A 6,966-nucleotide genomic window follows, 5' to 3' on the forward strand; every position below is an offset into this window, starting at 1 on the left:
GGAAACGAAAACATGGTACGTATCGGAAATGGAAATATTGCCGGAATCGGAAATATTGCCGGAAACGGAAATATTGTCAGAATCGGAAATATTATCGGAATCGGAAAATAATTCCGGAAACGGAAATATTAAATATTTGTTCGAGACGGAAATTAATTCCGGAATCGGAAATGTTAAATATTGTTCGTATCGGAAAGGAATTCCGGAATCGGGAAACTAATCGGAAAGCGCGTTGTACGAATTAGCATCGGACGAGCTTGCTAGACGAAGGCCCACCACGAAGCAAGGCTGACGTCCAGCAAGGGAAACGCGCGCCACAACACGCCAGCCCAAGGCTGCACCAGGCCTACCGCAAGGCATGCCCAGCGCGCGCCCAAGGCTGCGGCAGCGTGTGGGCTTCGTGGCAGTGGGTGTGCGTGCTTGTGTGTTTGTGTTCACTTACGAAACCTAAAGCGTATAGAATTAGTTTGATGATTGAATTTCCTAATCCTAAAAAGATAGATTAATTAATTTAGAGTTCTGCTTGGATTCTAATTTAATTAATTCGTATCCTAGTAGGATTCGATTGCTTATTCCATAGCCTATAAATATGAGTTCAGGGCTCATAATTTATAACGAGTTTCAAGTATTCAAATGTAAGAATTTGAGTAAAAATTCAGCCAAACACTTGCCCATATTAGCCGAATAAATTAGTAACTTAAGGGTGATTCTAGTTGGTCAATCTTAAGGCGGATCCGGACGTGCTGTGGACTTTCTACGGAGGGACGACACTTGGAGTCCTAAAGACTTGTTCTTGTTCGGTTCGGGCGCAGCAAGGGAGGGCACGCTACAAAGAGTATGCATCCTAATTATGCTAATTGTTATGTGGCAATTAATTTGGAATCCTGGCGTTTATGGTTTTTCCGCATAATTTATATTCGTTTATATGTATCATAACCTAACACGCATTAAATTTTTATACATTCAAAAGAACGATTTTTCTCTTTGTTTTTAATTGTTTTAGAGTCATAAGTTGTATTGTTGGAGTGATGGATAAAACTTTGCATTAATATATGAGACGTCATGGGTTCAAGGATAGGAAGCAAAATTTTTTGTGAGGACCCAATAAACAATTATGTGCGCATATGACATGGCGCGTCGATGTCCATGTCACTTGCCAAGTCAATGTGACACATGGCGAGATGACATGGATTGCCTTGGAGATTTAATAATATATATAGATAGATATAGATAACTTACCCCTTTCTTGTTTCTATCATACTCTAAATTTTTTACAGAAAACTAGTAGGCCGGACGCGCGCGTTGCGCGCGGCATGTCTTGGAGCGGCAGATTGGCATCAATCTTGCTCTAGCAACTCTATGCGCCTACGTATTAATGATAAGTAGTTTTGTTTTAGAAAGTTATTATCCAAAATGGACACTCGAGTGATAAGGTAAAACAATCACATATTTTGTACAAAGATAGATCGATAGATACAAAAGCATAGGATTTGTACTCTCCAACGTGTTCATCTTTTGCCAAAATAACAACCAGTGCTATACTCGCCTTTGGTAGCACTAAGATTTCATATTAATTTGAAACAGAGCACATGGTGAAGCAAGTACAAATGTGCAATATAACACCTTATAATGGATAGGTTTGCAACAAGTCTTTTGTGCTTCCGTGAACATTCTCGTTAAATTTCTTACGCTAGATAGCTTCCATTAGAGAACCTATAATTTAGACTATCCTACCTATTCGGTTCCGTTATAGAAGAGTTGCTCCAATATACCTTTTCTAACTTGCAAAGTACTCGTCGAACCTATTGCACGCTTTATCATGAAAAATCACATGCGGACAATGTCGGTTGAGATAGATATGATGAACATGTATGTGTATAATAGTCCGTTAGTACCATCATTATTTTCATGTAATGAACCATATAAAGAAGAAATAGTTGTGGAAATAAACTAATCATATAATTATTTCAAGGGATGATACCTTTTCTCTATTTTTAATGTCTCAACTCTCAAGGAACTAATTAAAAGATCTGAATTAGTAAACCATACCTGAACTCCAATCAATGTCATTAAATATAGCTCCTTAATAGTAGGAAATGCAATATACATGTCACATCTACTTGACAAAAGGTTGATATAGTTACTGTCATAATCTAGTTCACTTAAAATCTATAAAAAAAATCATAAAATCAGAAAATTAGCACAAGACAGATTAAAAATAACAACAACAAAAAAAACACTGACAAAAACTTCACTTTCCCTTCCAGCTCAAATAACAAATCACGGAGTAATTTTCAAGCCAACCATGTTAACAAAACAACCAAAAAGAAAATATATAACTTTGAATTTACAAACTTAACATTCACAAGGACTTTGCAGCAAGAACATCAAAACAATAAAACCAAACAACATAAAAAACTGGGAAGCTATCTCAATCAAATTCCCAAGAGGGCAATTCAAGAACTGAACTCCGTAGCCTTGCACCAGTTGATTAAGTGAGGCTTCTGATGATTTAGTGGGATGTCTGTTGTTTTAAAGAATTCTGCAAGACATTGCCTAAAATTCAACTTGCAGGGGAATTGGCTTTCAACGATCCATTTTGCAGTTCAAGCCTTACTTTACATTGCGAATGTTTCACTTATAAGGTCTATTGTTTTTTTCTAATTCCTATGCAAGGTAATAAACGATCCTCAGGTGTGTCGATTATTGTTAAAAACTATTATGAAACCCCCTCCTTGGCCTGGCCTTGACCTGGGCCATCAAGAATTTCTGTATAGGCTCTTCTATGAAGGTAAATCCCTACAATTTACAGTACATTTACAAGAAGAACTTGTCATTATATGGCTAATGTTAAATTCATGCTCTGTTTTTAATTGATATTGCATACACTGAAGTGTTCAATTACAATATACAAAGTACATCATTTATTGTTTTATGCTATCATAAGTCTGACAATGTAGCCTCCTTGTCGAGAGTGGTTTCGTTTATTCCATCCCATAATCAATTTTCGAAATTACTTTGCAGATTTTAAGGCAAAGTTTCTTGTTGGATCTACTGGAATTGAAATTAGTAAGAAGGAAGAATCAATCAACAGCCTATGAGCTGAGTGTAATGGTACCCAACAAAGTTGATCATCCCTGAAGACATAAAATTCTGATCTTAATCGTAGTTTTTTTGCTCATCGCACCATTTGCAAAAATAAAAATTCAATAATTACTCAAATCAAACAAAATAATCATACAATCACTTGATCAGAATAAAAAATAGTCACAACAAAAAATTGCAATTTAACCAGAAAAGGAAGAACAGTGGGAAAAGTACCGAATGAAAAACCAAAGAAAACCTAGAAATTAACAATTGAGTGCAACAAGAGAGAGAAAAATGTACCAGAAGAAAGATTTTACAAATTCGTCGTTTGGGAGGAGAGAGAAATTCAAGATGAGTTATTGACGATGTGAAAACGACGGTTGCTTGCTGGCTGTCACCACTCTCCAGCCATGGCGGAAGAAAAATGAGATATTCAAGGGAAGAGAGTTAAGACTCAGGATACCAGAGAAGTGCAAATGACATGGGAAAAGGAAACAATGCGTTTTAATTTACTGTAGATAAGCTACAATAATTTTCATTCCCACTTTTTAAAAGGTTATAGATAATCAATAACTTTGATATTAGTTGGGTTTATTACATTCAAAATTAAAAAAAAAATAATAGTTCGGTTTATGATCTTTCTGTGATGCAGGCCCAAATTCTTTCATTAGGCTGGATGACCGTGGCCTTAACGGTTAGGCCTCAAATCTTCAATGGTTTGCGGCCTACAGGCTACAGGTAGCACAATCCAAAAACCTACATTTCGATCAGTTTCCAAGGAATGTTGCCCTTATGAATTACTTGGAACTGCCCATGGTGCCCTTACTCCTGTCTATCGTCTCTTCTACTTCCTCCGTTTTTTTTAACTCGTAACACTTTGTTTTTCACGTTTAGCAATATATACATGAACAATTTATATATTTAACGGTTTTTTCATGAAATGCCCCCGAGGTTTCACGAAATTCTCCAAATACCCCTGCGTGTTTCAAATCACATAATATACCCCTATTTTTTCATATTGTTCACCAAATACCCCTATTTTAACTTTTCGTTAGTCCCCCGTTAAGTCATGTTTATACTTCACCAAATGCACCTATTTATAAACCTTTTGCACAATATAGACCTATTTGTAAACTTGTTTGCACCAAATACCTAAACTGCTTTTAAACTGCAGAATTTGATTCTAACGGCTAGTTTGCAATTCTAATTTTCCTAGCAATGTAGTAGAGCAATTTGTAACAAATTTTCAGCAATAAACAAGGATTATATTCCACAAAATTGATTAATTTGCATAGTAGCTTTATAAAAAGCTTAATGTATATCAGTACCTAAATTTTGATAAGGATTAACAATAGAGCAATAATTTAACCCAGTATTTTGCTTCAGGGTTGTGTTAGTAGTTTTGTTACGATGGCAAAGTTCTGTATGCTAGGCATTACGGAGGTAATTAGGAGGCTAAAACAAACTCTTGAAGATACAGGGAAATTTAAAACAAACTAGTTGATCAGGACAACTGTACACATTATCAAACCGTAATCAACAAACTTAGTCAATCAATTTTGGTTTAGCTAGACTTGTTGAGCAGGTGCCACCCTCGTTCTCATACTCAACAATATCCTCAATGATCTCAACCTCGACATCACTAGAGTTTTCGCCCCTTGTGACATTTCACTCAAACAAACAACACATTCCAACCCATCATTGAAATCCTTAGGATCATACACCACAACAGGCATTGACTGCAGCGAGGCCGAGTCTAAACCACGACGATGTGATGGCCCCCGACGCTGGTTAGCCAATTGACGGCTCCATGACACAATGTTTGAGTGGAAATATTCACTACTTTTGAGTTGCTTCATTCGTTGTTGGTGGTGGCACAAATTTTATATAATCATCTCCCAAATAATGTTTACGTAAATTAAGATAAACCCAGATGAAAAATTTAACACAAGAACAAAACCCAGAAAGGAATCCTTGAAATTCAGAAGCGCGCAAAACCTAGATTGAAATATTCTAAATCGCCCGCGCTGACAACTTAGTCGATGATGGAGTCGGATTGTTGTTGTTGGGGTGAATCTTGTAGGTGAGTCGGCGTTGGTTGTGGTGAAAGAAATAATGCCCTTGGTCCAAGTTTGCATTTAATGCTATGTCTAATAAATGCGGTTCAGTATTAATTAACAAGTTAATAATTCAGTGAGATCAAGTGATCTGAATGCCTGGCCAGAGGCCGCTTCAGTTCGAGTGGAATTAATAATATTAATCCACAGCTTATTCTTGACTGAACCCGTAGGGTCACACAAATAGTACGTAAACGAATCAGGTATTGAAGTGAATATAATATTCATTAAGTACTATATATATGATAATTCGGAAATGATGGATCTTGGTTCCAGTGGGAGATAAAATTATCAAAAAGGCAAAAGGGAATATTTGCCGGAAATGAAGATATTGCCGAAAACGGAAATATGGTTCATGACGGAAATATAAATATTATCCAAGTCGAAGATATTTCCGGAAACGGAAATACGGTTCGAAAGGGAAAATATTTTCGGAAATAGAAATATTGCCGGAATCGGAAATATTGCAGGAATCGGAAATATTACAGGAATCAGAAATATTGCCGGAATCGAAAATATTATCGGAATCGAAAAATATTGCCGGAATTGGAAATATTAACGGAAACGTAAATATTCTTCCAATCGGAAATAAATTCCGGAATCGGAAAACGAATCGGAAGCGCGACGAACGACAAGACGGCAAGCGAGCCGACCCATCGGTCGACGAGCAAAGGCCGCACGCACAGCGCCAGGCACAAGGCCCAGCTACAACGCCGAGCACGAGGCCCAGCGCCAACGCCGAACACGAGGCCCAGCGCCTGCACTAGGCCAAGCGCCCATCAATGGCTGCTAGCCTTTGTGCGATGGGCATGTAGCGCGCAAGGCCTTAGGCCGAGCACAACACGCGCGCCAGCGTGGCCTGCAAGGCTGCGTTGGCGCAAGCTGGCTTTTGCGCCAAGCCTTGTGTTTCTTAGGCCTTAAGAAATCAGTTTTCCTATTTCTACTAGGTTTAGACTTTTGGGATAAATATTTAACACTTAGTTTTTGATTAATCCTAGATTTCTAATGCTTTTAATTAATTAGAGTCCTAATAAGATTAGTTAATTGAATCCTAATAGAAAACTAATTCCTTATTTCCCACCCTATAAATACGTGGTTCACAATCACAATTTATACATCAAGTATTAATTACAATTGCCTATCACAAGTATTGTGACTTTTCCCGAGTGCACATAAAACCTTAGAGAACATTCTAGTTGGTTGAATCTAAGGCGGATCCGGACGTGCTGTGGATTATCTACGGAGGGACGACATTTGGAGTCATATACTTGTTCTTGTTCGGTACGGAAGCAGCTAGGGAAGGCACGCATCACATAGTATGTATACTAAATTATGCTAATTGACTATGTGGCAATTAATTTGGATTCTTGGCTTTATGGTTTTTCCACATGAATTATATTGTTTATATTGTTCATAACTCTACAGTGGTATCACGAGCCTCTAATTAATTCCATAATCAATTATAGTTAACATAGATTAAATTTTATAAATTTGCAATGAATTAAAGGGGTGATTAATTTCGTGATTGTAATTAATTGCAAATTCGTTAGATTATTTGATTATATGTTCGCAGGATTTTCGGCAGTTTTGTCAATAATGGTCGAAATCTTATGTTTTTATAGTGAATTTCGCATGTAAACGGCGTTTTAAAAATTTGACAAAAATCTTAGATTTGATGCCGAACCCAGAATTCCCAAATTCGAAGCCTAACTATGACATTTCGGAGGTTTTAGTTTTTCGAATGCAAAATTTGTAATTTTTA

At 37.0% G+C, this 6,966-nt stretch overlaps 1 long non-coding RNA gene across 1 annotated transcript; it reads right to left on the bottom strand.

The window, feature by feature from the left end:
• Positions 1 to 1,203: 1,203 nt before the first annotated feature.
• Positions 1,204 to 3,659, bottom strand: LOC110789814 (uncharacterized). Its single transcript, XR_008927758.1, has 2 exons — positions 3,388 to 3,659; positions 1,204 to 3,137 (listed from the first exon to the last, which is right to left on the bottom strand). It is a non-coding gene; the product is annotated as an uncharacterized lncRNA (long non-coding RNA).
• Between the last annotated feature and the right edge of the window lie 3,307 nt (positions 3,660 to 6,966).

The sequence above is a fragment of the Spinacia oleracea genome, chromosome 2 (assembly GCF_020520425.1).
Source record: "Spinacia oleracea cultivar Varoflay chromosome 2, BTI_SOV_V1, whole genome shotgun sequence".
Classification (NCBI taxonomy): domain Eukaryota; kingdom Viridiplantae; phylum Streptophyta; class Magnoliopsida; order Caryophyllales; family Amaranthaceae; genus Spinacia; species Spinacia oleracea.